We start from the raw sequence: 24,600 nt of genomic DNA, 5'->3' as shown, positions 1-24,600 counted from the left end.
AGGGCTCCTCCCAAGTATTCAGGAGAAACCCGAGCAGGGCCTGCATGTAAGAAAATAACCCCAGGCCAGGGCAAGTGGCAACCTGTGGGTCAGAGGGACCCATGCCCACCCGCACACAGGGCTGCTGACAGTGCCTGCTCCCCTGCTGGTGCTGACGGCTGGTGGTGCACAGCCATCGAATGGGCAGTAACCAGCGTCTTGCCTCAGGTGGTGGGGAGTCCCGAGCATTAGGCTCACCCAAGAAACCTCGACCTGTAAGGTCTGAGGGGACGAGCCTGTCTCCAAGTAAGCTAACTGCATTCCAGAAACGTAGCCCAACACTGCATTTCTGGGAACATAAAGATGTCCAGTACTCGGGGAAAATCTACAAAATCTGGCATCCAGTAAGAAGTTATCAGGCATGCCTAAGAATCAAGAATGTGCTACCCATAATGAGGAAAAAGTCAATCAATCAAAAATCAGCCCAGCATTGAAAGAAGCACAGCTGTGTATCACGTACTGAGGGGATTGTCTTCTGGAAAATTCACTGCTAGAAGACTTTGTGTGAACTGTTAGATGTGTGAACATCGTAGAGTGTATTTACACAAAGCCAGCCACAGTGCCACTAGGTGATACAATCTTATCAGACTACCATCACATATGCTGTCCATGGCTCCTGACTGTGTTAGGATGAGCAGATGGGGGCTGGTGCTGGGATGCAGTGGGTTAAGCTGCTGTCTGCAGTGCTGGCATCCTCTATTAGCTCCAGCTGGAGTCTGGCTGCTCCTCTTCTGGTCCAGCTCCCTGCTAACACGCCTGAGAAAGCAGTGGAAAACGGCCTAAGTGCTTGAATCCCTGTCACCCATGTAGCAGACCCGGATGAAGTTCTAGGCTCCTGGCTTTGACCTGGCCCAGTTCTGGCTGTTGTGGTCATCTGAGGAGTGAACCAGCAGATGGAAGAGCTCTCTCCTCTTTACCTCTGTCTTTCAAATAAGTAAATAAATATTTTTTAAAAATTTAAAAAATGAGACAAGATGGGAAAAGACCAAAATCAAACTTCTGGAGATAAAACTACAATGGCTAAAATGAAAGGTATGTTGGATGGAAGTAATTGCTAAGTAGATACAGCAGAAGCAAAAATTAGTGCACTTGAAGGCATAGCAATAGAAACTATTCAAAGTGAACCACACAGAGGAAAAAGAAAAGAAAAAAATGAATAGAGCACCAGTGAGCTATAGAACTTCCAGGGGATTTCTATATAAGTAATTGGAGTGACCGAAAAAGAGGAAAAAAGGAGAGAGTGAAGAATATTTTAAGAATTAATGGTTGAGCTGGCGCCGTGGCTCAATAGGCTAATCCTCCGCCTAGCGGCGCCAGCACACTGGGTTCTAGTCCCGGTCGGGGCGCCGGATTCTGTCCCGGGTGCCCCTCTTCCAGGTCAGCTCTCTGCTGTGGCCAGGGAGTGCAGTGGAGGATGGCCCAAGTGCTTGGGCCCTGCACCCCATGGGAGACCAGGAGAAGCACCTGGCTCCTGGCTTCGGATCATAGCGCTGCGGCCATTGGAGGGTGAACCAATGGCAAAGGAAGACCTTTCTCTCTGTCTCTATCTCTCATTGTCCTCTCTGCCTGTCAAAAAAATTTAAAAACTAGATTACGACTATAACCAGCGCCAAAATGTCCAGTAGAAGCCAAGCACAAGAACAATAAGGAACACCACAATGAGGCACACCATAGCCAAACTGCCAAAAATCGGTGATAGAGAATCTTTAAAATCAGCCAAAGAAAAGAGCCACGGACAGAGAGCGAAGACAAGGATGACAGTAGCAAGAAGACGATGAAGACACAGCCTTAAAGAAGAAAGAGCTGGGTGGCGCTGTGGCCCGGCAGGTGAAGCCTCTGTGTGGGTTGGCCATGTTCCCTGTCTGGGTCCTGGGGATAGAGTCCCCCCTTCCACTCTGACCCAGCCCCCTGCCAGTGTCCCTGCAGGCAGGAGATGGTGGTTCCCACACTTGGGTCCCTGCTGTTCACGTGGGAAGCCCAAATGAAGCTCCTGGCCCTGTCCTGGCAGAACGGGCATTTGGGGAGTGAACTAGCATACGGAAAATGCCCTTTTCTCACTCTCTCACTCTGCCTTTCAAATATATAGAAATGAGGCCGGCACCACGGCTCACTAGGCTAATCCTCCGTCTTGCGGCGCTGGCACACCGGGTTCTAGTCCCGGTCGGGGCGCCGGATTCTGTCCCGGTTGCCCCTCTTCCAGGTCAGCTCTCTGCTGTGGCCAGGGAGTGCAGTGGAGGATGGCCCAAGTGCTTGGGCCCTGCACCCCATGGGAGACCAGGAGAAGCACCTGGCTCCTGGCTTCGGATCATAGCGCTGCGGCCATTGGAGGGTGAACCAATGGCAAAGGAAGACCTTTCTCTCTGTCTCTCTCTCTCACTGTCCACTCTGCCTGTCAAAAAATAATAAAAAAAAAAACAAAATAAACAAATATATAGAAATGAATAAGGAAACATTTAAAAAAAACACAAAAAGATCCTACTAGAATTTTGTGCTCCATAAAAATATCTTCCAAAATCAAGGGCTGAAAACGTTAATCAGTGGCAGACGCATACGGTAAGCAGTGTTAGGGGAAGTCACTCAGACAGAAGGGAAATAAAGCCACATACATCTCTGCATCCACGCAAGGGTGTGGACCCCAGAAGTGGGAACTGCAGGCGTGAAGACGTGATCATTCACTAACTTACTCTAGAGATCCCTGTGTGATTCAGAACACAAGCAGTGTACTGCAGGACTTGTGTCTTTGATGCACGTTGAAAATGTATGTTCACAGAAGTGCGGAGGGGGTACACTTCTAAAAAAATTTATTTATTTATTTGAGAGGTAGAGTTACAAACAGTGGGAGGGAGAGACAGAGAGAAAGGTCTTTCTTCTGCTGGTTCACTCCAAAATGGCCACAATGGCTGGAGCTGCTCTGAAGCCAGGAGCCAGGAGCTTCTTCCAGGTCTCCCACACGGGTGCAGGGGCACAAGCACTTGGGCCATCCTCCACTGCCCTCCCAGGCCACAGCAGAGAGCTAGACTGGAAGTGGAGCAGCCGAGACTAGAACTGGTGCCCATATGGGATGCCAGAGCTGCAAGTGGGGAATTAACCACAGCGCCGGCCCCGTATACCCGGGGCGGGGGGTATACTTTTTAAAAGTATTTATTTTATTTGAAAGTTACAGAGTGAGAGAGAGAGAGAGAGAGCAAGCTTCCCTCTTCTGGTTCACTCCCCAAATGGCTGCAATGGCTGAAGCTAGGCCAGGCCGAAGCCAGGAGCCAGGAGCTTCTTTTAGGTCTTTCAACATGGGTGCAGTGGCCCAAGCACCTGGGCCATCTTCTACTGCTTTCCCAAGCCAGAGTAGAGTACTGGATTGGAAGAGAAGCAGCCGGGAATTGAACTGGCACCCATATGGGATGCTGATGCCAAGGCAGCAGTTTGATCTACACCATAGTGGCAGCCCCTGGAGTACCCTCTTGTAAGCTCCTCACATCATAACCACAGTTGTGTGGTTTTGTGCTTTCGTTTCCATCCAATTTAAAAATGCTTTCAGTTTCCCAAGAACTCCATCCAGGTATCCTACGTATGTAGCAGGGGCCCAAGCACTTGGGCCATCTTCCACTGCCTCGCCAGGCGCCTTAGCAGGGAGCTGGATCAGAAGAGGAGCAGCCAGGTCTTGAACTGTAAGCCCTGAATTCTAACCGCGTTCTTTGGGTTACTCATTACTGAACATGCCTGAGTGTGTGTGAATGGCAAGTACGAGTGATTTACTTTCTGTCGCTCATCTGTCTTGTCAGTTTAACTCCTGGGACCCCCAATGGCCAAACTTAAGAGGATGGAGAAAGATGTTTTTCTTCTCTGTGTGACTCGTGCTCAGCTCTCAGCTGCAGACTTTTAGCTTCAGCATTTTCCAGAAACTGCTCCTGTGTGTTTCTTGGGCCTACAAATTCTTGTATTCGTCACAGAGAGAAGAACAGCTTCTCCTCCCAGCTGCACGGCTCTCTGACAAGCAGCCTGCCTGCCTCTGTGTGGGACGGGTGGGGATAAAGCCAGATTACTCACAGGAATATTTGTACGTCGTGACCAACCACTCTCCACACACGCTCTGGGCTTCTTCCTTAGGGAGCATACGAGCGGGGCATTGCAAAGCTTTTTATCAGGATATTTGGCCACTAACACATTCCTGATGGCAACAAATGCATGCTCTGATCCTCCCCCACACAAGAGACCCTGTTGATCCATGCTGGCAAATGAGACCGCCTGTTGATCCATGCTGGCAGTTGGAGAATGAGGAACTGATGAAAGTAACCGGGTCGTCGGTCCTGTGCCTGCGGCTGTCTCCTCCCCTGCCCCGGCTCCTGAGAAGGGACAGAGATAATTATTGTAAGGAGATGCACGGCCAAGCTGGGAAGGAAGGAGCGAGGTGGTGAGGTGGCGGATGCGCAGTCACGAGAAGCCGCTTAGATGAGGCAATGACACTGACATCGGAAAACGCCGTGGTGGAGAAGGGCTGCAAAGAGCGGGAATGAGCAAGCCAGGCAGCTGTGCGACCAGGATGGGATGAGGGCCCGCCCCCTGATGTGGTGATTGATGGGTGCAGGAACACCTTTGACAGCCAACAAACGGGAACCTCTTGGGAGCGGTCAGAGAGGCAGGGCAGTGTCTTGGGGAACTGACAGCATCCAGGAAAACCAGACAGCTCAGGCTGTGATAGTGAGCGGTGCACCAGCTCCCAACATGTCTCCGCTCCCAGCCACAACCAGGAAAGGGGCTTCACGGTGGGTCATTGTGCCTCGATAGAATCTCTCTAGCCTGGCACATGGGGGGTTTTACAAAAATGTGCATGCAGTCAGGACCTAATAACACTGGAGGGAACCCTAAGCACTCAGCCAACACACCAACCTGCTGCTGAGAGCAGAGGCGGACTTTGAAGATGTTTTGTTATCATCCTCGGGAAGAGGAGAGAAGATACTGCAACCCCGGAATCAGCCAGGGACGAGCACATACGTCAAAGGCTTCGTCCTTGTTCAGCGGGAGGTCATGCAGCCTTAGGCAGGACGGACATCCCGACACCTGCTCCCTGATGGAGGGGCCTTGGGGACTGTGCGGTATGAAACGTGCCAAAAGGACGAAGGCTGTGCGTCCTCACTCGGGGAAGGCATCCAGAGGAGACAGATTCAGAGGTGGAAGGTCAAAGGTGGCTTCCAGGGGCTGGGCAAAGGGGAAGGCAGAGTGAGTGTCTCACAGGGCACAGTTTTGGGGTGGGGCGGTGGCGGTGGTGAGGGCAGCACCGGGCACTGGCGTCATGCATGGCACCGAGCTGCACGCTCCTCCGCATGACTCCACTGGCAGATTTTATGTCGTCTGTATTTTTTTTTTTTGACAGGCAGAGTGGACAGTGAGAGATAGAGACAGAGAGAAAGGTCTTCCTTTTGCTGTTGGTTCACCCTCCAATGGCCGCTGCAGCCAGCGAGCTGCGGCCGGCGCACCGGGCTGATCCGATGGCAGGAGCCAGGTACTTATCCTGGTCTCCTATGGGGTGCAGGGCCCAAGCACTTGGGCCATCCTCCACTGCACTCCCTGGCCACAGCAGAGAGCTGGCCTGGAAGAGGAGCAACCGGGACAGAATCCGGTGCCCTGACCGGGACTAGAACCCGGGGTGCCGGCGCCGCAAGGTGGAGGATTAGCCTATTGAGCCGCGGCGCCGGCATGTTGTCTGTATTTTATCACAATGCAAAGAGAAGCAGCTCGGTCTCTTGGGTATTAAAAAATGATGGGAATTTTAAAAGACAGCTGAGGAGCAGACTGGTCAGAGCTGATGTGGGAATCGGGGTCTAGAAGCATGGACTGAGGACATCGGAACCTCAGAACACAACACGGAACCACCAAGCGCAGGGAAGGGCGGGACAGAAGCTGGACACATGTGGGACAAACTTGGAATCTCTAACCTTCCTACGACAGTAGGTCTGAAGGAGTCGCAGGACTGATGAGGAACAGTGGGCTACAGAGAGCAGCGGCTTAGCAAGATACGGGATCAGGTATCTGGAGACAGGGTACACAGGGATGAAGCCCGGTGCTGGTGTGACCGCCCCACAGAGACCACTGAGAAGCCCGAGCCCTTTCTTCTGCTTTACCATCCCTGCACGTAATTTCCATCTTCAAGCTCACCTCCTGGTTCATGATGGCTGTTGGGGCTCCAACCATGACATCACAGTTGAAGGCAGGAAAAAGAGAAAGGGCAGGTATTCCCATTTAACTCAAATCCTTTAATCCTTTAAAGCAGGCTTCTCAGAATTCCACAAAACAGCTTTGTTCAGGTCTCGTCATGTAGGGATTAAAACAATGGCACATTGACTTCAAAGGAGGCGGGGCTGGTGTTCTGGCATAGCAGGTAAAGCTATGCCTGCAATGCTGGCATCCCATAGGGGAGCCCGTTTGAGTAACCGCTGCTCCACTTCCGATCCAGCTCCCTGCTGATGGCCTGGAAAGACGGTGGAGGATGGGTCAAGTGCTTGGGCCCCTGTATCCATGTGGGAGACCCGGAAGGAGCTCCTGGCTTCAGCCTGGCCCAGCCCTAATCATTGAAGCCATTTGGGGAGTGAACCAGCAGATGGAACATCTCTCTCTCTCTCTCTCTCTCTCTGTGCCTTTAAAATAATTATAAAAAAATCTTAAAAAAAAAAACACCTTCAAAGCAGGTGTTCTTCATGGCAGTATGTCCTGTTAAAATCAGCACAACTATTTCTATGGAGAAAAGCCAGCGGATATTGGGACAGGGAGTTGGAGCTGTTCCTGGGTGAAAAGAGAGAATGGGGAGGGGACCATATTCAAGTAAGGAAAGAAGTAAAAGAAAAATCTCGACTGGAAGAGGATGAGCCCCGAGACAGACAGGGTCCCCTGAGTGCCACGTGGGAAGACCTCACACGCAGCAGTGAGAGTCCCCCGTGCCGGGATCAGGAAGCGTTCTGAAGGCCTTGGGAGAGCGAGCAGCCGTCGGCAGTGGTCTGCAGAGGAGAAGGAATCGGGCAGACACCTGCCCTCTCACCAGCCGCGAGGCTGCGGCACGGGGCAGCGGCTTCTGCAAAGCCAGGAAGCAAGCACTGTTCTGAACCTGGAGTCCATGTTCTGGGACCCAGAGGCCTTTCGTCAGGAGTGAAGGTGAAAGGGAAGCATTTAAGGGCACGCGGCAGAGCCAGGGGTTGAGATGCCCTCGTCCCGCACCGCAGTGCCTGGGTCGGATGCCAGCTCTGGCTCCTGACCCGGGGTTCCCATCAGCGCAGTCCCTGCAGGCGGCAGGTGATGGCTCAAGCAGTTGGCTTCCTGCTGCCCATGTGGGAGACCTGGATGGAGGGCTCAGTTCCCAGCTTCAGTCTCTGGCCTGGCCTGGGGACACGGAGGGCATTTGGGGAGTGAACCAGGGGGTGGGCGCTCTGCCTGCCTGCCTGCCTGCCTGTGTGTGTGCCTCTGGAATAAATTAAAACCTCTATAACGCACCGGGGTCAGCAGAGTGTGCTGTGCACCCTGTAGGGCCTGCAAAACTCCAGCCAGCTTTGTTGTGATCCTCTAGTAACAAAAATCGACAGATGCTTAGGAAACCAGGAGACAGAATACGTCTTTCAGGTCCCTTTTCCTGCTACCAAGGCCTGGGGGTTCTTCTGTATGCCTGATAAGCAGGCATTGTTAGACACCAGTATTTTCCTCCAGTCTGGATTGGCCTTTTATTCTCTTTTCAGTGTCTTTCAAGGAATGTTTTTCATTTTGGTACCTTCTGATTTAACCATGTTTCTTGTGTGGGTTGTGCTTTTGGGGAGTATGCAAGAAATCTTTGCCTAACCCAAAGTCATCAGGATTTTCTGCTGATTTCCTCTGCACGTTTCGTAGTGCTAGGTTGTGTGTTTATCTTTAGTGCTCTGTTTTGAGTTCTTTTTCGTGCATGGTAAAAGGCACGGATTGAAGTTCATTTAAAAAAAATTTTTATGGGGCTGGCACTGTCAGGCAGCAGGTTAAAGCCCCTGCCTGCAGCACCAACATCCCCTATGGGTGCCAGTTTGTGTCCTGGCTGCTCCACTTCTGATCCAGCTCCCTGCTGATGCACCTGGGAAAGCAGTGGAAGATGGCCCAAGTGCTTGGGCCCCTGTGTGGTGGAATGAGAAGGCCATGCCAAGATGGCCGCTGGCAACAGAAACTGCCTGGCAACAGGGTGTGATTGGTTAGGGCATAGACCGCCCCTTGACTGGATTGGCCGCCTTTGCTATTTAAGCTGCTGTAGCAACTGAAATAAATGAGTCTGTGGGCTGTTCGCCTCAGGCCTGCTTTCACCTGGCTCCTGGGTTCTGTGTGGTGACGCCGCGCCTCTTGCCGCCACCATGCTCCTCCTCTCAGAAGAAATCGACTACAACATCTGGCGCCCAACATGGGGCTAGAACCCATGACCCTGAGATTAAGAGTCTCATGCTCTACTGACTGAGATAGCCAGGCACCCATGTGAGAAACCCATAGGGGCCGGCACCGCGGCTCAATAGGCTAATCCTCTGCCTGCGGCGCCGGCATCCCGGGTTCTAGTCCCGGTTGGGGCGCCGGATTCTGTCCCGGTTGCCCCTCTTCCAGGCCAGCTCTCTGCTGTGGCCAGGGAGTGCAGTGGAGGATGGCCCAAGTGCTTGGGTCCTGCACCCCATGGGAGACCAGGAGAAGTACCTGGCTCCTGCCTTCGGATCAGCGCGGTGCACTGGCCGTGGTGACCATTGGAGGGTGAACCGACAGTAAAGTAAGACCTTTCTCTCTCTCTCACTGTCCACTGTCTGGAAAAAAAAAAAAAAAAAAGAAAGAAACCCAGAAGAAGCTCCTGGCTCCCGGCTCCTGGCTTTGGCTTGGCCCAGCCCTGGTCACTGTGGCCATTTGAGGAGTAAGCCAGCAGATGGAAGACTTCTCCCTCTCTCTGTCTCTCCCTCTCTCTTTAACTCTACCTTTCAAATAAATAAAATAAATCTTAAAAATTATTTATTTGAAAGAGAGAGAGAAAGAAAGAGAAAGCTCTTCCATCCACTGTTCACTCCCCAGACGACTGCAATGGCTGGGGCTGGCCATGCCAAAGCCAGGAGCTTCATCCTGCCACATGGGTGCAGGGGCCTAAGTGCTTGAGCTATCTTCCACTGCTTTCCCAGGTGCATTAGCAGGGAGCTGGATTTGAGGTGGAACAGCTGGGACTCAAACTGGCACCCATGTGGGATGCTGGCATCACAGGTGGCAGCGTTACCCAATCTGCCACAGCGCTGGCCCAAAGTTCAGTTTTTGCAGGTGCGCCCCAGCTGCTAATCACAGTACCCACATTGTTTTCCACCTTTGACGGTGAGATTTTTTTCTTTCTCTACCAAATATCTTGAGTAGCTCCCAGGATAAAAGGCAACCCACAGCTGGGTTTTCGGGTCACTGGGGGCAGCTTCACAGCAGGAGGGGCTTCTCCCCCGTTGGTGCCCTGTCGGGGGGACACAGTGGCCGCAGGGATCCTCCCACAGCTGGTTCTTTCTAATCCGCGGCTTGGAGGGGCAGGTCCACATGTGTTCCTGCACACAGTCGTTATACAATCACGAATACAGCCTCTGCCCAGGCGGGGGCTCCTCACCAGATGTTTCCTGGGCCTTGTCCGTGCTAGTTTTTCTCGGGGGAATTTTCTGAGCCTTGCAATCCCACATTCGGGTAACAATAGATACAAATTTATTAATGATGCCTTTGCCATAATTAACATGATTCCCATTCACAAGGGCCACGGGTTTTAGAAATCAGGATTCTCCAAGCATCTCCTAGAACTTGTAGGGGAAAAAAAGTCCAAGAGGAAGACATGGAATTGCAAGAAGTGGGCCTGGACTCTTCCGCTGTGACCTCCTAGGAGGCTGACACAGCCTCACCCTCTTCTCGGTTTAAGGTTCCAGCATACCTGTCTGTTTTCTGTTTTCCCTGGTGTCGTTAGGTCAGCCCTGGAATTTTGCAGGTTTCCAGTAAATCGCCATTTATGTAGTGCAACAAGAAGTGACCTATAGGTTGAATTGGATCTAGAATGATCTAGAACCCAGGTTTCTGGAAAAAGAAGAAGGGTCGAGTGGCTATTTTTTGGAGCTGTGTGTTAGTGTATGGGGGGGAATGTGAACCTTACTTAAACCGTGTCCTAGACCCTCTGCTTTGAAATTCATGTCATTACTACGCAGCTGAGAGTTAAGAAATTGTCTGCAAATACCATGGGGTCTGTGAGTCTTTAGGATCCATCGTGAGAGGGAAGTGGGATCAGAGTTTGGGACTGGTGAGTGGAGAATGTACAGTAGACACCTTCCCCAAATGTCTGTGTGCACAAGCCAAGGGCTGGACACAGAGAATTCAGCTGTGTGCCTGCTAGCAAGTAGCTTCCTGTTGAAAAGGGTTGTTTTAAAGATTTATCTGTTTGAAAAGCAAAGTGACAGAAAGAGAAGGACAGACAGAAAGGCCTTCCATCCACTGATTCACTTCCCAAATGGCTGCAATGGCCGGAGCTGGGCCGATCTGGATCCAGGAGCCAGGAGCTTCTTCTGGGTCTCCCACATGGCTGCAGGGACTCAAGCACATGGGTCATCTTCTATTGCTTTCCCAGTTGCATCATCAGGGAGCTGGATCAGAAGTGGGGCAGCCAGGACTTGAACTGGTGCCTGCATGGGATGGCAGCAATGCAGGTAGTGGCTTTACCTGCTATGCCACAGCACCGGCGCTTCCTGTTGAAAATTTATTCAACAATATTTACTCAACTTTAAAAATTGCTACTGTCTCACTCTTAGCATTCACGCCTGAGAGGTACAATTAAATGCATCTTCAATTATTCAAAGCTGTTGCTACAGAATTATTAGACCTAAATATTGTGTTTTAATGAACTGTCCTTAATTTCTATCCACTCAAGTGCCTGGTCCCTGTCACAGCCAGGGGTCTGAGACAGTCTATCTGGTGCTGCAGGAGACATGTGGCTTCAGATGTCACCCTCAGAACCCCCTCCTGCTCCCCCGCCTGCTGTCCTGGCCAGCCAGGCCCCTACCGCTTTTGGCACTCACGGCAGGGCATTCTAAAGGGTGAGTGGGAGAAGGGAGGGGTGCCCCAGCTCAGGGGCCAGTCAGGAGATGGTTAGCCAAGGGAGAAGAGGGAGCCCGGGATGGGGGACACACCACCTGTGCCATGAGGTTGCAGGAAAGGGCAGGAGTGAGAGTCACACCCTCCCTGGGGCTTAAGTCCCAGGACGTGAGTTCCAGACCCAGGGACAGGAAACGAGTAAGGAAGGAGAGATGGCTCGGTTCAAGGTCAGGGAACTCGTCCCTGCTCTGGAACGCTGCACAGGGAGCGTCCCTCCCTGCGTGCCACTCATGCTCCGTGTGGCGCAGGTGCTCCCGCTGGAACCCCAGAGGCCGGAACAAAGTGCACTGGGGCTCCCTCCTCCTCTCCCCGCTCACACAGGTGGGCAGGTTCTCTGGGCGAGGCTGGGCCAGAGGGCACAACTTTGGCTGGGTCCCTTTTGCCTATCTTGTGGGACCTCACCATACAACTGTTAGCCAGAGTCACATTCAAGATTGCTTATTTTATGTTTGTTCACTAACAAATGCCAGCTGTCCAATTAATTCTATTTATCATCTGTCTCTTCCCCACTGGAGAGCGCCACAGCTTTCTGATTGCTTTATTCACTGAGGAGTCCCCGAGCACCTGCCCCCTAAATAACTGCTGGGTAAATGGACGGATACCTGAGGGCCTGTGTGTACCCATTTCTCTCTGCAGACATCACTCTCATGGTCCCTTTCCCCCTCACCCCTGCATTAGCCGGGGCAGTTAGGTCGTGCTGCAGAAAAACCATCTCCAAAACACCAGTGGTTTCCTCTGGATTTATCTTTCAGGTGTGTTATGTGTCCAACCTCAGTTATCCAGGGAGTCAAATGGACCCCATCACTCAGGGACTCTGAAATGTTGCTGTCCCTGCAGTACCAGGACTGACCTCTAGGGGCCCCCCACAGTGCCTCGTCCATGCTTTCCGCTGTGAAGGGCACTCATTTAACCTATGTCTTAACCACCAGGCCAAATGCCCACCTCCACAGTACTTACCGATTGAGCAAATACATCATGTTAGAAAACATTACTATGATTTTGGTATTTCTTGAGCCTACGTACCCACTAGAAGCATAGCTGTGCATTGACACATATGATCGATTCAGGCTGCAGACCATGCTCGGAGCACACAGTAGCCAAGAGTTCTTAGCAATAAACAGCCTGTGAGTCGGGGGCCACTGAGGGACAAGGGTGCTAACTGGCAAGGGAGCCAGGTCTGGGGAAGTCTTCACTTCCTCTCCTCTTGCTGGCAGAGGGTGCTGACATGATGCCTGACTCCAGGGCCTTGCTCTGAGACTGGCTGCTCACTGGCAACAGCCACTGTCAGTAGCCAGACCTCCACGGTCTCTCCTCTTGCATAAACCCTATCCAGTATAGACCTATGCTTGCAACTGATAGAGACGGACATTGAGAAAATGAATCTGTTATCTCCCCTGCCGTGGTTGCACACCTCTGTGATTTAATTTCACATTCGAGGCCACTTGAAGGTGCTAATGTTAAGCCAGGGATTTTCTGCAAGTGAGTAGGACTCATTTAGAGAGCACTTCCAGGGGTGTGATGCGTCCAGGGGACGACTGCTGAACCATTGTACTTTTCTCCAGTTCTCCCACACTGCCCTGGGCCACCCACACCTCCTTTCTGGCCGATTTCAAGGGCTTTCGGCCTAGGGTGTGCCATTTCCAAGGGCAGTGAAGGAAGGTTCTAGAAGCCATGGCTTCCTGGAAGTCCTCAAATCCTCAATCTTCCCAAGATGGCTTTGTCCTTCAAGATTTAAGTTCCAAGGTGGATTCAAATCCCATCTTAGGCACAGTGAATCTGGACTCCACACTCGGGGTGGGGAGTTGGCCAGTCTGAGTGTGCACAACAGGGACCTGGATGGGTCCTGAGCTGGTTTTCAGGATGAGGTGGCCACCCAACTTTCAGGGGACCACCAAGCCATCTGGGCACTGCCCTTTCCACCCCAAGTGCACATATCCACTGCCTGGAGGTGGAGACCACCTCCCCACAGCCCCCTCCCCACTGTGCATCATCTCCTCCAGGATCCTGTGTGCAATACCTGTGCTTCCTCTTCAGTCATGGGCTAACCCTAACCCTAACCCTAACTCTAACCCTTAACTCTAACCCTAACCCTAACCCTAACCCTAACTCTAAACCCTAACCCGAACCCTAACTCTAACCCTAACCCTAACTCTAACCCCTAACTCTAACTCTAACCCTAACCCTAACTATAACCCCTAACTCTAACCCTAACACTAACCCTAACCCTAACTCTAACCCCTAACTCTAACCTTAACCCTAATTCTAACCCTAACCCTAACTCTAACCCCTAACTCTACCCTAACCCTAACTCTAACCATAACCCTAACTCTAAACCCTAACCCTAACCCTAACTCTAACCCTAACCCTAACTCTAACCCCTAACTCTAACCTTAACCCTAATTCTAACCCTAACCCTAACTCTAACCCCTAACTCTAACCCTAACCCTAACTCTAACCATAACCCTAACTCTAAACCCTAACCCTAACCCTAACTCTAACCCTAACCCTAACTCTAACCCCTAACTCTAACCTTAACCCTAACTCTAAACCTAACCCTAACCCTAACACTAACCCCTAACTCTAACCCCTAACCCTAACCCTAACTATAACCCCTAACCCTAACACTAACCCTAACCCTAACTCTAACCCCTAACTCTAACCTTAACCCTAATTCTAACCCTAACCCTAACCCTAACTCTAACCCCTAACTCTAACCCTAACCCTAACTCTAACCATAACCCTAACTCTAAACCCTAACCCTAACCCTAACTCTAACCCTAACTCTAACCCCTAACTCTAACCTTAACCCTAACTCTAACCCTAACCCTAACCCTAACACTAACCCCTAACTCTAACCCCTAACCCTAACCCTAACTATAACCCCTAACTCTAACCTTAACCTTAACTCTAACCCTAACCCTAACCCTAACCCTAATCCTAACCCTAACCCTACTCTAACCCCTAACTCTAACCCTAACCCTAACTATAACCCCTAACCCTAACCCTAACCCTAACCCCTAGCCCCTAACTCCTAACCCTAACCCTAACCCTAACCCTCACCCTATGATCCAAGACCTGCGGGTGCCTGAAGCTGCAGGCAGGACTGACCCCTATATAGACTGCTTTTTTTCCAATGAATGCACACCATGACAATGTTTAAATTATAAAGTAAGCATAGTAAGGGATTAATGAGAGAGAGCGATAAGAGAGAGACTTTTCATCTGCTGATTCACTCCCTAAGTGCCTGCAACAGCTGAAACTGGGCCAGACCAAAGCCAGGAGCCCGGAATCCAATCTAGGTCTCCCACATGGATGATGGGAGCCCAAGCGCTTGTACTTGAGTTGTCTTCTTCTGCCTCCCAGGGTGCACCTCAGGAGGTGGAGTAGCTGGGACTGGAACCGGGCCCTCCTGGGTGGGATGCAGGCCCCTCCCACACACTCATCTTTGTGGCATCTGTATCATGTCTCTGGCCTGGTGGTGGCGAGTGGGCTGCAGCGGGGCCTCCCATCCTGACAGCACAAGTGCGTCTCCCAGGCAGAGGGAGCCTCAGTCTGTGTCCCAGTCGCTCAGGTTCTGAGCCCCGAGTCTGCAGAGCTGGTGGTCACCCTGTGGCTTCCCCGCGTGGTGCACCTGGCACCCCTGAACGGCATCTCTGGGTCACAGCCCTGTGCTGTTTCCTCACTCCCTAGAACGTCAGTGGGTCAGGACTGCCCGATGCATGGGTTCCGGAGGCCTGGGGCAGTCGGGGAGATCCCTCCCTCCTGGGAGCAGCATGGTGGAGGAGGAGATAGCATGGGGCAGCAGATTCACTGGGGTCATTCCCGGCCACTCTCCCAAGGGCTCACCTATCTTGGGTTCCAGGCTCTGTTGAGTTCCTCCTTCGTTCTGGCTCCCCCCAGGGCCTCCGTCTCCCCATGTATTGCACAGGTCAACCCCAGCTTTATCTAAGTCAGTGCAGGCCTTCAGATTGTACACAGAGGGCCTTGTTTCCAAACTGGAACTGGACAAAGGTGTGTGTCTGTCCCAAGACCCCCACTGCCTGTGTCACCTGCAGTCCCAGATTCACGGGAGGTCAAGCTGAGGGAGACCACAACGTCTCTCTACTTATACTCCAAATGGGATGACCTTCGTGGTCACCCCATGGGACTGTTGGACCCTCTTTGTACCCCACAGTGTGAGTGGTGGTGCAGCTTATTTTGCTACTGGCAAAAGTTGTGCATCTTTTAAAGTTTATTTCCTACTCTAAGGAGACGATAGAAGAGCGTGTCCCTCCCGGGGTTGGTGCAAGGGTCCGATGGGCTGGTGGCTGCCAGGTGCTCAGACGTGGCGCGAGATGCATGTTCACGGCTACTGTTCCATCGCTGAGCAGATCTGACGGCCGGAAGGAGGCGGTCCTCGTGCTGTGAGCCGCTCTGCCCTGGCACCTGGTTTGTCTGCAGCTGTCGTCCTTGGCACAGCACCCCGGGCAGCCCGAGACAGGGGCTGCTCCTAACTTCTGTGAGTGACAGGCTCGTAGGTGTCTCTCCACAGAGGCAAATCTGATTTTCTAAAGCTACAGGCTTTCGGGGAGATCAGTGGCTGAGGGAGAGGCAGGAGCCCCCGGGGAGGTCCAGGGTGGCAGGCAGTGGTGAGTGGTGCAAGCCTGGCCCCGGGGGCAGACACAGGCACCTGCGGGGCTGGGAACTCCGCCCTGGGGGCTGATGAGGAGGCGGTGAAAGCTGAGCCAGGACGAGACTCCCTTAGGGACCTTTGAGACCCCGTGACTTGGCCTGTGAGAGGGGCTCTGCCTGACCTATGACCCTGGCCATGGCCGAGCTCTGAGCCAGGGCAGCTGCTTCCTCTGCCCCCACGGCGGCTCCCCTTCCCCCACTGTTGGCAGGGCGGCAGCTCCGGAGCTGGCAGATGGCACCTGTCTGCCTCAGAAGGGTTCCCACTTCCGCGTGCGGCTCCCGGAGGATTCCACTGGTGTTCCCAAGAGGGACTGTGAAATTCTGAAAATTAATTTTGATCCTTTTTTTTCATTTAAAAATAATAAGTGCCAGACAGAACAGTGCTGGTTGGAGCAGGAAGCGAGGAAGTGGAGGCGGCCGTCACACCTGCCGGCTCTGGGAGAGCAGGGCTGTGACCACGGCTGCCGCGTGGGCACCGGGGACTCTCTTGGTGGCTCAGAGGTGGGCCCGGCCCTGAAAGTCTGGGGACGTGAGTGAGGGGTCTGTGGATGAGTAACAGCCCGCTCTCTCCCTGCCTCCTCTCCCAACGGCGCCCCTTGCTGCCCCCTGCAGCCTCCCCTTCCCTGGCCCTGGGATCTGCTTCTCTCCCTTCCCTCCCCTCCTCTCCCCACCTGTCCCCTCCCTCCCCTTCTCTTCCCTCTCCCCTTCTTCTCTTCCCTCTCCCCTCTCCCCTCCCTCCCTCTCCCTTCCCTCCCCTTCCTTCCCCTCCTCTCCCCTCCCTCCCCTTCTTCCCTTCACTTCCCTCCCCTCCCCTCCTCCCCCCACCCCTCCCCTCCTTCCTCTTCTTCTTCTCCTTCTCCCTCCCTTCCCTCCCCTTCCCCCAATCCCCTTCCCCTCCCCTCCCTGGTCACCCCCTCTCCTTCTCTGCCCTGTCCCCATGTGTCAAGGTCCCTAACTCCCTGCTGGTCTGCCTGCTGGCTGGCCTTCCCCATGTCACCCTGGTCGTTCCTCTCGCCTTCGTCCCAGCTCTGTCTTGGCCCCTGTCCCTGTCTGTTCTTCATGGGCCTCCTCCCTGGGAGAGAAGTCGTGGCTTCAGTGCTTGGCCAGGGTCACTGGGAGAAGCTGAGGACTGGCTGTCACAGGGCCACTGGCCAGGGTGAGGGGTCAGAGCCCCGTCCTTAGGACCTGGGATGCTGGCTTTGTCCCACAGGGCCCCCCGGCCCCCCAGCTGGGCCAGCCACCTTTTCTGTGTTTCCCTGCCTCCCTCCCCCACCCCAGGGTGGGACCCGCTCTCCTGGAGGAGCCCTCACTCCGAGACCTGCGCCTGAGCTGTCAGCAGCGGGGCAAGGACAGGCTTCCTGTGTCCCCGCCAGCGCTGCCTCTGGGACGGACACTGCAGCTGGCTTCTCTGGGAAGGGCAGTGGGCACTTCCTGATCTGATCTGGTCCTGGGGCTGGACTCTAGCTCACAGCTCTCTGTGTTCCAGTCTCCAGAGATGCCGAGGGGGAAGGAGGGAGAGGACGGAACGGGGGAGCATTTTACACGTTGGCGTGTGTTTATGCGTTGGTGTGTTTATGTGTTGGCATGTGTTTTATGTGTTGGTGTGTGTTTACATGTTGGCGTGTGTTTATGTGTTGGTGTGTGTTTACGTGTTGATGTGTGTTTATGTGTTGGTGTGTAAGTGTTGATGTGTGTTTGCGTGTTGGTGTGTGTTTGCGTGTTGGTGTGTGTTTACGTGTTGATGTGTGTTTGCGTGTTGGTGTGTGTTTGCGTGTTGGTGTGTGTTTGCGTGTTGGTGTGTGTTTACGTGTTGATGTGTGTTTGCGTGTTGGCGTGTGTTTACGTGTTGATGTGTGTTTGCGTGTTGGCGTGTGTTCTTTCTCTCTTGAGCCCCGAGTAAGCCCCTCACTTTCCTTCTGTCTGTCAGAGTCTCCTCCTTGGCCTGGAACAGATGCTTCCTTCCAGTCTTCCCTGATTTCTTCCCCCTCCTTCCCCCCCCGTCCTGTGAACTCCCCTCTGCTGAGTCCCGGCTCCCATGGCTTCCCTGGTGCCTCTTCTGAGACCCACACCGCGTGACAGCTTCCTGCTTCTCTGTGCTGTACTTCACGGCTCGAGGCGGGGCTTCCAGAAGAGCTGAGTTGGTGTCGTCTTCTGGGCAGGGCGGCCACTGTATTGGAATCAGGCCGTCGCCCGCATTCGGTGTCGGGGACGCCTTGTACGGCTCCTCCTCACCTGCGTGTCCCCCTTCCAGCATGTCCCCCCTCCCCTCGCCCAATCCAGGTTCTGTATTTCTATAGGGTCAGTCTGTCTGCCATTAGTCAGAAAAGGGGGCTGGGTGTCCTTGCCACATGTACTGGGAAATCCTATGCCTCCCACCCCGGGAACCTCCTGGCCCTGGCCATCCTCTCCCTCTCCCTCTCCCTCTCCCTCTCCCTCTCCCTCTCCCTCTCCCTCTCCCTCTCCCTCTCCCTCTCCCTCTCCCTCCCCCTCCCCCTCCCCCTCCCCCTCCCCCTCCCCCACTCCCACGCCTGTCTGCCGGGCCAAACGTGACGGCTCTGGAAGACCCGCAGCCCGGGAGCTGGCTGTCGCAGCACTTCCGGTTTACATCCCAAGAGTGACATGGACACTGTTGATCACGGTGTCCAAAAACTGTTAAAATTGAGACACAGGTTATGCTTCCATCACAGCCAATGAATTGCAGTGGTGACAATGAGTCCTGTAACAATTCTAAAATTGTGTTGTGAAGGGTGTTTATGTTGACTTTTATAAGATTTCATATTCTAGGTCATTTGCCAATATTTTCTACAATTATTTTCTACAAATATTTCTACAGCATATTTTCTGCAATTATTCCTTTCTAGAACCCAAGAGTACATTGCTTTAAGAAATTATATTCTAAAGATTTTAGGTGGAATTTTGAAATTATTATGTAATTCAAGTGAGGATTAACAGACTAGAAATTGTGGGCTGATATGACAACTGTGAATTAAGCATCAGTTTGTTCCAAAGGGCTTGAAGATTTAAAAGAGCTAACTAGATGACTTTGGACAATGGAAGGAACTGCAACATGGGGACTTCCTTAAATAAAAATTTATTGTTGGCCGGCGCCGCGGCTCACTAGGCTAATCCTCCGCCTAGCGGCGCCGGCACACCGGGTTCTAGTCCTGGTCGGGGCGCCGGATTCTGTCCCGGTTGCCCCTCTTCCAGGCCAGCTCTCTGCTATGGCCCGGGAGTGCAGTGGAGGATGGCCCAGGTGCTTGGGCCCTGCACCCCATGGGAGACCAGGAAAAGCACCTGGCTCCTGGCTCCTGCCATCGGATCAGCGCGGTGCGCAGGCCGCAGCGCGCCGGCCGCGGCGGCCATTGGAGGGTGAACCAACGGCAAAGGAAGACCTTTCTCTCTGCCTCTCTCTCTCACTGTCCACTCTGCCTGTCAAAAAAAAAAAAAAATTATTGTTAACTTAAAAAAAAAAAGAGTGATGTGGAAGTCTTACGTTGCTGCACTGCAAACAGCTCGTGTTTGAATATTCAACACTTGGGATCTTATGGGGGGAAGTTTATCTTAAAATTTCTGTTTTGGAACAGTTCTAGGTTGAACAAATCTGCAGAATGACCACGGAATATTCCCGTCTGCTTCACCCAGATTTCCCTAATGTTAACATCGTCGCAAGCACGGTACAGTCACAATAATCGGGTAGTTAACACTGATACAGGATTACGATCTGCATTGTACGCCTGGTTCATTTTCTTCATTTGTCCCATTAGACTCTTTGGAGTCTATCCATCCATGCATCCATGCATCCATCGTATCTATAATTGTCGCTCCCCCTCTTTGTGGAGGAACGACACAGGACCCTGCGCTGTTCTTTCGTCTGCTCGGCCCTCCCCGGGTTTGCTGCTGGTTCTTCCCGGGTTGGCTACTGTCCCTTCCACCTCCGTGGAAGGGCAGTTCCCCCGGCCACATTCCCCACTTCCGCAGGGGAGTGGCACACCGCCGGCCGGCTCTCTGGGGGCTGCACAGGTGTTCCTTCAGATAGATGTTCCCCATAGATGTTCCCCGTAGATGTTCCTGGTGCATGCCGTCTCTCTCCTCCTTTATAGTCCTCCTCTGCCAATCCCAACTCGGCTGCCCACACGCCGAGTACGCTGCTCTCCAATCAGGAGCAAGTCCTACAGTTTATTGGCTGAACTGGAGGCAGCTGTGTAGAAGCCTCTTTCTTCTCTCCCAGCGCCATATTGTGGGAGAGCAGATGCATAGAATAAGTCTTAATTCCAGTAACAGTATAGTCCAAATTGCTCCCCACAGATCCCCCTTTCTTTTTATTTTTTGGCGTTGATACGCGCCTGTCTTCGGTGTCCCGCGGCACACACTCTTCTCTACTTGCTAGAGTTGCCACAGGTTCTTACAAGTTCTATCAATCAGGCAAACCGAATCCGGGTCCTCTCTTCGCCATGTTGTGAGGAGGTTTTTAGGCGCTGATGCGTGCCTGTGTTCGGTGCCCTGCAGCGCATGCTCTGCTCTGCCTGCAGGGGCTTACAAGCCCTAACAATCAGGCAAACCGAATCCAAGCCTTCTCATTGCCGTATTGTGGGGGAGACTTATTAGTGTTGGTTCGTGCCTATCTTCGGTGACCTGCAGCTCATACTCTGGTCGAGCTGCCTGCTGGTGCTTATCGCCCTAATCAGGCAGACCGAATCCAAGCTCTCTCATTGCCATGTTGTGGGGTGACTTATTGGTGTTGATAACGTGCCTGTCTTCGGTGACCTGCGGCGCATAAGCTGCTAGCCGCCCGCAGGTGCTCACCACTTCCCTAATCAGGCAGACCGAATCCAAGCTCTCTCATTGCCATGTTGTGGGGAGGCCTTTCTATTTCTCTATTTCTCTATCTCCGGGCATTCCTATTTCTCCCACTCCACTTCTATCTTCCAGCATTCCTATTTCTCTCATTCTACTTCTAAACTTCTGTTTCTCTTATCCCTGCGGCTTCCCGGCGGCGCTCGCCCCGAGGCTGCTTCTCGGCACCTCGCCCCGCAGCAGCTTCTCGGCACCTCGCCCCGCGGCAGCTTCACGGCTCTGCGCGGCTTCCCGGCGCCTAGCCCCGCCGGCGGGTTCCTGGCTCTGCGCGGCTTCCCGGCGCCTCGCCCCGCCGGCGGGTTCCCGGCTCTGCGCGCACGCTCCGCGGTCTCCACGCACTTCGCGCCCGCACCACGGCCTCGCGCCAGCCCCGCGTTCCCCATCTATTCACGCCCCGTGCTCTCTCTGCACGCAGCGGCTTCCGCGAATGTTTCCGCCACCACCGGCATTCAGTCCAAGTTCCCCGGACTAACCTGGCGAATTTCAACCTGGCGGCCCACGTCTCTGCCTCTGGTTCCAGATCTTCGCCTCTTGCTCCCCGGGGTGACTTGAAGAATTCCAAGGTGGCTTATATCTCCGCCTCGGCCTGCACTCGCGGCTTCATCCTCCCTAACATTTTTCTCTACCCGGTATGTTTCCTTAAGTTTTCTTCCAACAATATTCCTCTCATTTCTCCTGGCTACTCCCCACAGTCCGTATCCGAGTCCAAGCCTCCTCCAGGTTTCACTTTCGCTTTCAATCTCCTAGCTTCCCCGCCATAGTCCGCATCCGAGTCTATGAAAGCTTTCACTTTCGCTTTCAATCCTAACTTCTTTCCCACAGTCCATATCCGAGTCTATGCCTAGGCTTTCAATAGCTTCTTCCGGCACCTTTCTCGTCCGGCTTTCCCCTAGGCTCTTCGCTAGTCTCTCTCTCCGGTATTTTCCTGCTTCTTCCCGTTTCTTCCCTCCTAGGTTTCCTATCCGTCCTAAGTTTCCTATCCGAGTCACGGCACCATTATGTCGCTCCCCCTCTTCATGGAGGAACGACACTAAACCCTGCCTAGGCTTCCTATCCGAGTCACGGCACCATTATGTCGCTCCCCGTCTTCGTGGAGGAACGACACAGGACCCTGCGCTGTTCTTTCGTCTGCTCGGCCCTCCCCGGGTTTGCTGCTGGTTCTTCCCGGGTTGGCTACTGTCCCTTCCACCTCCGTGGAAGGGCAGTTCCCCCTGGCCACATTCCCCACTTCTGCAGGGGAGCGGCACACCGCCGGCCGGCTCTCTCGGGGGCTGCACAGGTGTTCCCCTTAGATGTTCCCCTTAGATGTTCCTGGTGCATGCCGTCTCTCTCCTCCTTTATAGTCCTCCTCTGCCAATCCCAACTCGGCTGCCCACACGCCGAGTACGCTGCTCTCCAATCAGGAGCAAGTCCTACAGTTTATTGGCTGAACTGGAGGCAGCTGTGTAGAAGCCTCTTTCTTCTCTCCCAGCGCCATATTGTGGGAGAGCAGATGCATAGAATAAGTCTTAATTCCAGTAACAGTATAGTCCGAATTGCTCCCCACATATCATCTATCTGTCTACTAACGCTATCCTTTCTCCAGATTATAGGATAAAGAAGGGATACCTGGAACCGCTGCAACCACTTTGCCACTTCGAGGAAATCTGATATCAAAAAAGGCAGAGGGAGAAACAGGTAGATCCTGAAGTGTGCCATACTCCCAGAAGTTCCACACTCATGGGCTGATACCTCCTTAAATCGTGTAGGCCAGTTTGAGTTGGGCTCCTCGACTTGCAGCATAGAAATTCCTGGCAGGGTCAGGATGTGCAGAGTCTTCTGCCCCCCCGGCTTCCCTGTCCTATCCAACAGCTGCGTGAGGCACCTGCTGTGCTCTGCTGCTGGTGCCCCATTGGCCTGCACCTGTTAGGGCTGGGGCTCTGGAATCAGGTGTTCAAATCCCACCAACGCCCCTCGCAACCTGGGTGGCCTTAGATAAGTCACCCAACCTCTCTGGGTTCAGGCTTTCTTCCCCGAAAGACAAAGAAAAAAAAAGTTCAGTCTCATATGGATGGGACGATGCGTGTGAGGCCTACCCGCTCTGGGATGCAGCCAGCCTCCCCTGCGCTCCCCTCTGCTCTTGCGGCCTCATCCCCGGGGCACGCTGTCCTCCTGGGAGTTCAGGCTTCAGAGGATGCTCTGGCCCTCCAGATGTCAGCTTCCCAGCTGTAGAAGCCCAGTCATTATTATTTTTTTTTCAGAGGAAAACAAATCCCCGTTGCAAGAGAAGATGAACAGCTCAGCCATTTGCTAAAGCAAATATTAGTTCAGTGCTGTCCGGGGAGCACAAGCGGCTCCAAGAACTGTTTGTGTTTTGCATCCTTGGAGGAGCTGCCGGTTACGCAGCTGAGGACAAACATCTTACAGAGAGGACGTGAGGCGGGGCAGCTGCCCTGGGAGCCGTCTCCCCCCAGCAGGCATCTGGGCATTTGCTCCATCCCCGCCTTCTCTGGGCTTGGGCTTACGCTGGCTGGCAGGCCTACCCACACCTGGGACCTGGACCGTATCTGGTGGCCTGGATCCAGCGCACCAGATAAAGAGGACGGTTGGGGATGCTAGACCCCCCCCCACTTACTGCTGTTTGTGGCACACCTTCCAGGCCAGGGTTTGTCAGCCTCCGCCCCGTTGACCTCTTAATCCTGGTGGTTCTGGGTTGGAGGGGGCTGTTGTGTATGCTGTGGGACACCTGTTGGCACGCCTGGCCTCCACCCACTGGGTGGCAGAAGCACTCCCCACTGGCGGCAACAAGCAAAAATGTCCCCTGGGGAATAAGCATGGCCTCCGCTGCTCTTGCAGGGGCAGGGAGAGCCCTGGGGTTAGTCACAGAGCTCGGTTCAGATTCCGGCTCTGTCATTTACCAGGAGGGACATTTGTCTGGCTAGCTCCTCCTTATGGAGCCTCAACTTGTACACCTGTGAAGTGGAGCTCTGAGTCGCTCCTGTTTCATAGAAGGTTGTGAGAGAATGTGATGGGGTCCTTTACAGGGAGGTGCCTGGCACCCGGCCCACCTGCTCGTGTGCACTGCAAACCCCACCAGGGCAGGGATCACGCCTGTGTGCTGTGTTCACTGCACCCCCAGCGCCCAGCACAGGGCCTGGCACACGCTCAGCACTCAAGAAATGAATGTTCCTGGCTGCCCGGGATCTCACTGCTGCGTGATGCTCTTGACAAAATCCCTTTAGCTCCCGGTTTCCCTTAACCTGTCCTGGCCTCAGTTTTCTCATCTGTAAAGTGGAGGTAGTAATGGTACTTTCCTCACTGGCGTGCGAGGGTTAAAGGCAACGCTGTAGGCAGAGTGCTTACCATGGGCCTGGCACATAGTACATTTTTCAATACATTCTCACTGCTGTTAAACTTGTAACATTGTTGTTGTTTACCACTTTTTATTAGGGAGAGCATATCAGTTTTCTGACCGGAGGCCCAAGCTATCAGAATGATTGATGAGCTGTACTGCTAAGATCAATAAAATTTTCAAATGAAAACCAGGCTGGAAAGAACCCTAAGACAGACCTGGGACCAGATGGATATAAGACTTGCCTCCAACCTCAGCGGGAAGTTTACAAACCCTCAGCCAGCTCAGTTATGATTCTTGCCCCTGTAACCTTTTCCTCCCTGTGTTTGGACATTTTGCTTGGCTGCTCTCTTCATTTCCTGGTGTACCCCTTAGGGTTGGGGAGTAGAGGGGCGGGGCTTGGGCTAGCCCTGGCTCCAGGGACAAGATGAGCCAGGTCCCAGGGAACCCAGGGTGGCTTACTACCCTCATTTGCCGGGGATGACTCTCTAGAGTTGGCCCCGAAAGTTCCAGGGAAGTCCTCGCTTTTAGGCACACCAGGTCAGCTGGAGTCGGCCATCCCACGGGGAGAGCAAGATGCATGTAGC

At 53.4% G+C, this 24,600-nt stretch overlaps 1 non-coding gene across 1 annotated transcript; it reads left to right on the top strand.

The window, feature by feature from the left end:
- The first annotated feature begins 18,432 nt into the window (after positions 1-18,432).
- On the top strand, positions 18,433-18,555 carry LOC127484531 (small nucleolar RNA SNORA1). The gene has a single exon (XR_007911592.1). It is a non-coding gene; the product is annotated as a small nucleolar RNA SNORA1 (small nucleolar RNA).
- Positions 18,556-24,600: the final 6,045 nt, after the last annotated feature.

The sequence above is a fragment of the Oryctolagus cuniculus genome, chromosome 17, assembly GCF_964237555.1.
Source record: "Oryctolagus cuniculus chromosome 17, mOryCun1.1, whole genome shotgun sequence".
Classification (NCBI taxonomy): domain Eukaryota; kingdom Metazoa; phylum Chordata; class Mammalia; order Lagomorpha; family Leporidae; genus Oryctolagus; species Oryctolagus cuniculus.
This window is presented reverse-complemented; position numbering and strand designations above follow the sequence as displayed.